General features: G+C 51.1%; 1 protein-coding gene across 2 annotated transcripts in view; it reads left to right on the top strand.

Annotated features, from left to right (window-relative positions):
- Positions 1–8,195: 8,195 nt before the first annotated feature.
- The window catches only part of TRPV4 (transient receptor potential cation channel subfamily V member 4), a 37,082-nt gene continuing 36,707 nt past the window's right edge, over positions 8,196–8,570 (top strand). Inside the window, exon 1 of one of the 2 annotated variants that reach the window (XM_082354454.1) lies at positions 8,196–8,419. The gene's annotated coding sequence lies outside the window, so the exon portion shown is untranslated. The remainder of the gene's footprint in view (positions 8,420–8,570) is intronic. The other variant, XM_082354452.1, reaches the window with a different exon arrangement.

Genomic DNA, 8,570 nt, shown 5'->3' with positions numbered 1-8,570 from the left:
AGCCCGCCTTCCAGCACACATCCTGCCAGGACACTCCCACTGTGGGAAGCCCCGGATGTAACCCAGGTTAACATGATGGTCCACAGAAACCTGAGCGAGCCCAAAAGTTTGACAACGGCTGACTCTTCACTCGTTGCTGCATTCAGTTAAACCTCATAAGCAATAGTTCAAATCTGTCTTAATACATCTCTATTACAGACAAGGAACTGAAGCTCACTTCTCCATAAAAAAGCCTCTGTTTCCTTTTCTGTACCACGGGGGTCTTGCTAATACCCATCTCACAGGTTGTGAGGCTTAAATTAAATGTTACTATTTGTAGGGAATTTCCTGGTGGTCCAGTATTTAGGACTCTAAGCTCTCACTGCCGAGGACCCAGGTTCAATCCCGGTCCGGGAACTAAGATGCTACAAGCTGTGTGGCATGGCCAAAAAAAAAGAAAGAAAGAAAAAAAAAATGAAAAAAGTTACTATTTGTAAAGCAATTAGAAGTGTCTGCAACATAGTAAGCTGTCTTCGTAAGTGTTAAATAAAACTGCATGGATATTTTTGGTATGTGATGAAGGGCGTATGGCAATGTATCGAGTGTTGGAGTCCTGGCTCTGTTATTTATCAGCTGAGTGACCTTGGACAAATCGCTTCACCGCTCTGAGTCTCAGTTTCCTCATCCGTACAATGGGGATACTAACAGTTCCTAGCTCACTGAGAGTCAATGAAACTGCCCAGGCAGGCGCTTGGCTGCTAATCGTTCAGTGTTGATCCAATGATCATCATTTACAGAAGCTTAATAGGAGGACGGAGGAGGATTCCATTCCCTGGGTTTAGTTGGCTCGTTGATGGCTTCCTTTGGTTCATGCCGTTGCATCTTCGGGCCGCGCGCCCCACCGCCCTTGCGCCTGCGCGCTGACCTCCTGCAGGTCCCACGGGTTCCGGTAGGTGGCGCTGTTAGCACCGCGCCGCTGCGACAGAGCTGGGAGTCCCCGCCTGTCCGCACCTCCCGAATAGCAGCCAGAGCCCAAGGTGTGTGCCTTGCCTCGCTAACGTGTTCGGGGTGGTTTCCAAGGGCTACGTGAGGAGCCCTATTTGAACACTGTTGGAAAAGTTTGAAGCCTCTTAAGTGGGTGCTTTGGGATTCTGACTTCATGTCAGCCGCTGGTCAAAGATATGCCCTATTACTTCTGCTACTACTACTAGTACTACTACTACTACTGCTGCTGCTGCTACTACAGTTGCTACTACTACCAGTAGCACCATCACCATCATCATCACCTCACAATTTTTGGGTTCAAGCCCAGGTTCTATAACTTTGTAGCTGTGTGATCCAGGGAAGTCAATTCACCCCTCTGAGCCTCAGTTTCCGCATCGCTAAAATGGGACAGGAACTCCTCTACCTTGCAGGATTACATAAGATAATGTGTGTAAAATGCCTGCCACAGAAAATGTTCAATAATTGGCATTTATTAATATTTTTATTATGATGCTATGGCCTGCCAGGGGCTCCTGAGGGGCAACCCGACCCCTAATGCAGTTAAACTGTAGCATGTTCACTTCTTGTTTTGAAAGATATGGCAGGGTGCACGGCAACACATCCACAGGAACACCCCAGAAAAGGTCGTGCAATATGGCTGGGATTCCTCGCTCTGCCCTAATCTGCTGTGTGACTCTGAGCAAGTGCCTTCTCCCCTCTGGGCCTCAGTTTCCCCATCTATAAAGTCAGGAGATTGGACAGTTCAAAGCTCCTTTCTAGCTCTGTCAATCTACAGTGGCCTGTCGCTGCATCCAGTCCCTGGTTTGTATTCGTAATTCCAGGGAAATCAACACTCCACCCACAAGTGGGCACTCCGGTTTCTCCTTGTGACATCTAATGGGACCACATGTGCAAAGCACTTAGCACAGGGCCTGGCACCTAGAGGGTGCGTGATAAAGGGCAGATATGATGATGATGATAGCAATCAGCTCTCCACCTAGCCCAGAGAGGAGTGTCTGGAAGGCAAGTCATTCAACTCCTGTTTGCTGAACACCTACTATATGGGAGCCCCGAGTCAGATAAGGCTGCACCCTTCAAGGGGCTCACGGTCCACGGGAAGAGATTTAGATGGGGGAGGGCAGGGAGAGCCCCTCTGAGGAGGTGACATTTGAGCTGAGATCTGAAGAGGGAGAAAGAGCAGACCAAGAAAAGAAGCCGGCTACAGCTGATGCAAAGGCCTTGAGGCAGGAGAGAAAGCACCATGTTCTAAGGACAGAGAGAGGCCAAAGTGTCTGGAGCCTGGTGATCGAGGGGGGAGGACAGTGAGGGAGGAAACCTAGCGATGCTGAGGCCAGTGTGAGTTTGGTTTTTATTTTAGAGCAAGGGAAGTCATAAGCCTCTGTGAGTAGAGGGTGACAAAGCCAATTCTCAGTTTAAAAAGCTGTTAGCTAGGATCTTAACGGGTCCTGGCTGCTCCCTTCCCTGCCCCAACCTCTGCCTCTTCCTGGCTGGGAGAATTGAGCCTTCATCACCTATGTGCTGGGGGGCAGGGGTGGAGGAGTGGCGGGGGAGGGAGTCCCAGACCTCTGTGAAAGTCATGGACCTCTCAGGAACGTGCTCATTCACCACCCCCCTCACAATTTCGATCACCATCCCAGGGGCCTCCACGCGTCCCCAGTAGCCCACCCAGGGGCCCCAGCTGGGAAGCCTGGAATTACTCAAACCCCACTGGCGCCAAGGCTCCCCGCCCTCTCTAGGCCATAGCTCCAGATGAAGGCTAATTCCAAAATGCCCGTGGCCAGCTGTGGCTCGGCCACACCCACAGGCCACCAGGCCTGCTGCCCAGCGGACTGGAATCACGGCCAGTGGCTGAGGGCTGCGGGTGGCTGTTCCCATGGCAACGGATGTCTGAGGGGAAGGGCTTCCTCCCCACCTGGCCTCAGGTTTCTGCCCCAGGGAGAATTCCAGAAGAACCTAATGGTCTCTGGGACAAAGCCAGCTCTTTGTAGGACCGAGGTGAACAAACCAGCTGAGTGTCCCCAGCCTCTTGGTATCCTGTCTCTGTGGCTTCTAGGTAAATGTGGGGGGATGTGATCTCATGGGGGGCCTGCTGTCCATTGGGGCAGCCCCCCAGAAGAAGACCATCAGACCCCACACCCTCCTGGCTCTGTGACCTTGGGCAGGTTCCTTCACCTCTCTGAGTGTGTTCCTCTCCTGTAGCTGGGAGGGATTGGTGAGGATCAAGCCCTATGCAGTGCCTGGCACACAGCAGGTGCTGCATACATGCACATAGGCCAGCCCTGGTACTCCCCCACCCTCGTCCCCAATTGTTTCTTCTCCACATCACGACTTGAGCCCTTCCCTGGCACTCAGAGAAAAAGCCAAAAGACCAACCAGAATTCTCAACCCCATGTTCCCCGATCTCACCCAGGTGGATGTGAGCAGGGCTTCCCATGTCAGAGGTGAGGGGACTAAGGCACAGGGGGCAGTGCCAAGTGGCTGCTAGAGGGGCTGGAGAGTGTCGTTTGAATTCAGACGGTCCTGGGTTCAGATCCTGACTGCATCACCAGCAGGTACCTCAGGCAAAGGGCTTTCACTGTATGGAGGCTCAGTTTGTCTATCTGTGAAAAAGGCTGGAGAAACCCACCCCTCTGAAGTGTATTGGGAGGAGGGACTGAGATGGCCAGGGTCTGCAGGAATCCAGCCCCACGTGGTGGTTTTGGCTGCATCCCTAACTCTGAGGAGCACTTCAGGCCCCCAGGAACCTAGACACCAACTCTTGGCCTAAGCCAAGCTCTGGAGCTGCGAGGACACCAGCAGGGCTAAGGGGGTGCCCAGGGGAGAGAAGGAGGGGAGAGGGCAGAGGCAGAACAGCATGGGGTGTGGGAACAGAGAGGAAGGAAGTTTCTGCCTGGGAGTGTAGGGGAGAGCCATGCCAGGGAAGCCTGCTGCCTGCTGGACTCAGTAGTTCTCATCTGTAAAATGGAGACACTAATGCCAACCTCACAAGATGCGGGAAGGAAGATGTGTAAGGGAGAGTGTAGGGTAAACATAAGAGTGCTCAGAAGGGGATGTTGGTCTTGGTGGGGGAAGCACGGTGCCCACACAGGACTAGTTACTGAGCGTTACTATGTCCTGGCATTGCCCGGCCCTCATGAGCATGATCGTGTTTAATCTTCCCAGGTAGGGGAAGGGGTAGGGACAGTTGCTATTCCCATGTTATAGACAAAGAAGTAAAGCTCAGAGAAGCAAGGTCACCTGCCTGAGGTCACACAGCTTAGAAATACAGTACAGCCACTCCCAGGTACTTTGGACTCCAGAGACCACATTCTTCTTTTTTTTTTTTTTAATCTTTTGTAACAGCTCTATTGAAATACAATTCACATACCATGCAATGCACTCACTTGGAGTGAACTATTCAATGGTTTTTAGTATATTCACAGATAGATGCAATTCTTACCACAGTCAATTTTAGAACATTTTCATCATCCTAAAAAGAAACCCCATACCCTTTAGCCATCACTGCTCCAAGCCTCTCCAGCCCCTTGCAAACACTAGTCTACTTTCTTTCTTTTTTCTGTTTTTTTGGGATGCGTTGGGTCTTCGTTGAGGTGTGCAGGCTCTAGGTGTGTGGGCTTCAGTAGTTGCGGTACTTGGGCTCTAGAGCGCAGGCTCAGTAGTTGCGGCACGTGGGCTTGGTTGCTCCGCAGCATGTGGGATCTTCCTGGACCAGAGATCGAACCCGTGTCCCCTACATTGGCAGGCGGATTCTTAACCACTGCACCACCAGGGAAGTCCCTAGTCTACTCTCTGTCTCTATGGATTTGCCTCTCCTGGACATTTCATATAAATGGAATCATACAATATATGGTCTTTGATGTCTGGCTTTTTTCACTCAGTATAATGTCTTCAAGGTCCATCCACTTTGTATCAGGCGTGAACACTTCATTCTTTTTTTTTTTTTTTTTGGCGGCACCACGTGGCTTGCGGGGTCTTAGTTCCCTGACCAGGGATCGAACCTGGGCCCTCAGCAGTGGAAGAGTCCTAATCACTGCACCGCCAGGGAATTACTTCATTCTTTTTATTGTCAAATAATATTCCACGGTATAGATATACCACATTTCATTTATCCGTTCATCATTTGAGCTGTTTCTATTTTGGCTAGTATGAGTCGTGCTGCTGTGAACACTGGTATACAAGTCTTTTTGGTATTCATATGTTTTCATTTCTCTTGGCTGTATCCCTAGGAGTGGAATTGCTGGGTCATATGGTAACTCTGTATTTAACTTTTTTGAGGAACTGCCAAACTTTTCCACAGTGGCTGCACCATTTTACATTCCTACCAGCAGTGTATGAGGGTCCCAGCTTCTCCACATCTTTGCTAACACATATTATGATCTGTCTTTTTGAGACCATATTCTCATTGACTTTGCTATACTAGAATCTGCCCAGCTTGGGTTCAAATGCCACCAGCTGTAGGATCTCAGACACGTGGGCTCTCTGTGTCCTTTTGTAGGAAATGGCATAGGAACCCCTCCCTTCTGGGCTGTCAGGAGGTGAAGTGGCAGCATCAGGGCTATGCTAACTGTAAAGTGAGGTGCGTATGTCTTGTTTTTATAACCGGGGGTTGGGGCAGATGTACCAGGTATAAAGTCCCTGAGATGTGGACCCATCTGGCTCCCGATCTCTCCCCAGTGCCTGGCACTGATTCTGGCATACAGTAGGCTCTTGCTAAGTGTAGACCCTCGATGCTGCCAGGAACCTCCCTTAGTGGAAGTGGCCGTGCCCCTGCTAGGGACTCTGGGACCCATGTGGGACCAGGTGCTGGGCCTGCCTATAGCCTCTACGGGACTCTCTGCCCGTTTTAAGGGCTTTGAAAATTTTTCCTTCCCTAAGAGGAAAAGTTCCTTCTGTTGAGAGTCTCTCGTTCTTCCAAGGCAGAGGCTGGAGAGTTTCACCAGAGACAAAAAACAGTGAAATAATGGCAGTCACATCCTAGCAGTGGCCCTTGTTCATATTAGTCAAACCACCGAGTGTTTGCTGGGTGCCCCGAGCACCTCACTTTCTCTTCCCACTCCCCCCTTTCCTGCAAGGCAGGCCTGCATGCTTTCAATCAGCCAGTATTTTTTCCCCAATTTTTCTTTTATTGCGGTAAAATACACATAACAAAATTTGCCATCTTAAGCCATTTGTAAGTGTACAGTTCAGTGGCTCAAAGAACACTCACATTGTTGTGCAACCATCACCACCATCCATCTCCAGAACTCTTGTCATCTTGCAAAACTGAAAGTTTGTACCCATTAAACTGTAACTCTATTCCCCCCTTCCTCCAGCTCGATCAACCAGTATTTTTTTTTAGATAATTTTTAAAAATAATTTATTTGGCTGCGCCAGGTCTTAGTTGTGGCACGCAGGATCTTCGTTGTGGCGTGACAGATATTTAGTTGCGGCATGCAGGATCTTTTAGTTGCAGCATGCGGTATCTTTAGTTGCAGCATGCATGTGGGATCTAGTTCCCTGACCAGGGATCGAACCCGGGCCCCCTGCATTGGGAGCACGGAGTCTTAACCACTGGACCACCAGGGAAGTCTCAATCAAACAGTATTTTAAAAGCATCTACTAAGTGCCAAGGGGCTGGTCCTGCAGCTGCAAATGAGACAGACGTGGTCCTTGCCTTGTGGGAACTGATACCTATTTTTCATATGAGAAGACTGAGGCACTGAGAGGGAGAGGCTCTTGCTCACGGCTCCCACCTCATCAGTGGCAAAACAGAGTTTGAACCCACGGCTGGCATAGGGGCCAAGATCCATCTTCTCGGTCCAAGATGAGTCACTTTTTTGCATGGGGCCTCAGTTGCCCCGTCCATGAAATTGGGTTCAGGAGGGAGTTGGGTTAACCATACGGATGCTGAGGGCTCATGCCTCTTCCCCCTAACTTTGGAGAAGAGCAGACACCCTCCCCGACCCTATCTTCTCTCGTCCCCTCCATCACCTTCCTACTAACCTGAATTATCCCTGTCATTTTCTTTCTATTTGAGAAGGGTCTTTCTGCAGAAATGGGCTCCAGACTAGTTATGCCCATGACTCCTCTGCTTCCCAACCTGGCCCAGCCCCAGCCCCAGCCCAGAAGGCCCCCAACAGATGGGCTTTCCATCAGGGAAGTATGAGGGGCCCCCTGTTTACATTCCTCACTGCCAGATAGCTGCCTGTCTGCTCTGTTTAAGATCCTGGAAACCCAGAGTAAAAAGTTTCTCTTCCCCATCCCCTCATGGAGGGAGCTTTGGAGAGGCCACACTACCTTCCAAGCCTCAGTTTCCCATCTGTAAAATGGGCACAGCAATCCCTACCTCATAGCCTGGTGGGAGGAAGGTTTACATGACACCCCCCCACCCCACCCCTTGCTCAGCGAGTTCATTATTAAGGTTTCTTTTTGGTAAATGTTTCACACTGGTGGTTTGAATTTTATTTTAATTTTTGGTCTGTTCGTTTTGGCCACAAGGCATGCAGGATTTTAGTTCCCTGACCAGGGACCGACCCATGCCCTCTGCAGAGGAAGCACGGGGTCTTAACCGCTGGACCACCAGGGAAGTCCTCAAACTGGTGGTTTGAACACATCACTTCCATTAAGGTTCTCTGTCTCCAGTGATTCTCAAATTCCACTTTCTAGCTGCCGAACCGACACCCCGTGGTTAAGTAGAATAGTAGAACTATTTCTACTTGCAAGCTCAGGAGGAAGGACGTACCCCACTGTCTTCCCAGTGGGAGAGTTAGCTCAGTTTAGTAAAAACAATAACGATAAAAAGGGCTAAGAATGCTCCTTGAGCTCTACACAGACCTGGTGCTCCCCCCATCTTCACTGTGATGTGAGGTGGGGACATATCTACACCGCGCTCTACAGAGGGGACACTGAAGCACAGAGAAGGGACCAGCTGTTCAGTTAGTGAGTCACAGAGCTAGGGCTTGGGCTCAGGGAGTCTGGCTCGAGGCTTCCAACCAGTCCCAGCAGAAGTGAGCTGCCCGTCCCATGGAGGTATTCAAGTGTCTGGGGTAGAAGGTGTGTCTGGGTGGTGGGGCTTACCTTCGCCACCTGTTAAAAAAAAAGCACTCGTTGATCTCCTACTCAGTGCCAGGCTCCGTGCTAGGCGCTGGGTAGAGGTGAAGTTAAGAGGAGCTCACATTGATTTAGTCCTGGACCTGCACTGTCTGTAACACAGGTGTCTCCCCTGCTGGACGTGGAGCTACCTGAGGGCCGGGACCTACCGCAGACCTGTCTCTGAATTGTCTGCTGAATGAATGAATGAGCGAAAGCGGGGAGGAATCAGCGAGATGCCCATTAACAGATGAGGAAGGAGTCCCAGGCTGGCGAGGTCAGCAGCCCATGATCTCAGGATTCCAGCCAGAGCCCCCTCCACGGAGCGCCTGCCCCTCTACCGGGGATCATGACGCCCACTTTCCAGGTGAGAAAACTGAGGGCCCGCCTCTACGCCCCGCAGGGGAGCCGATCCCGGGTGCGGGGTAGGCTCGGTGCCACCGCTGGAGGGCGGGCGGGGTGGGCGGGGTGCACTCCGCGGGCGGCGCGCGAGGTGGAACCTGAGCCCGTGGAGGAGG

Source organism: Balaenoptera borealis, assembly GCF_965194805.1.
Source record: "Balaenoptera borealis genome assembly, chromosome: 14".
Classification (NCBI taxonomy): domain Eukaryota; kingdom Metazoa; phylum Chordata; class Mammalia; order Artiodactyla; family Balaenopteridae; genus Balaenoptera; species Balaenoptera borealis.
This window is presented reverse-complemented; position numbering and strand designations above follow the sequence as displayed.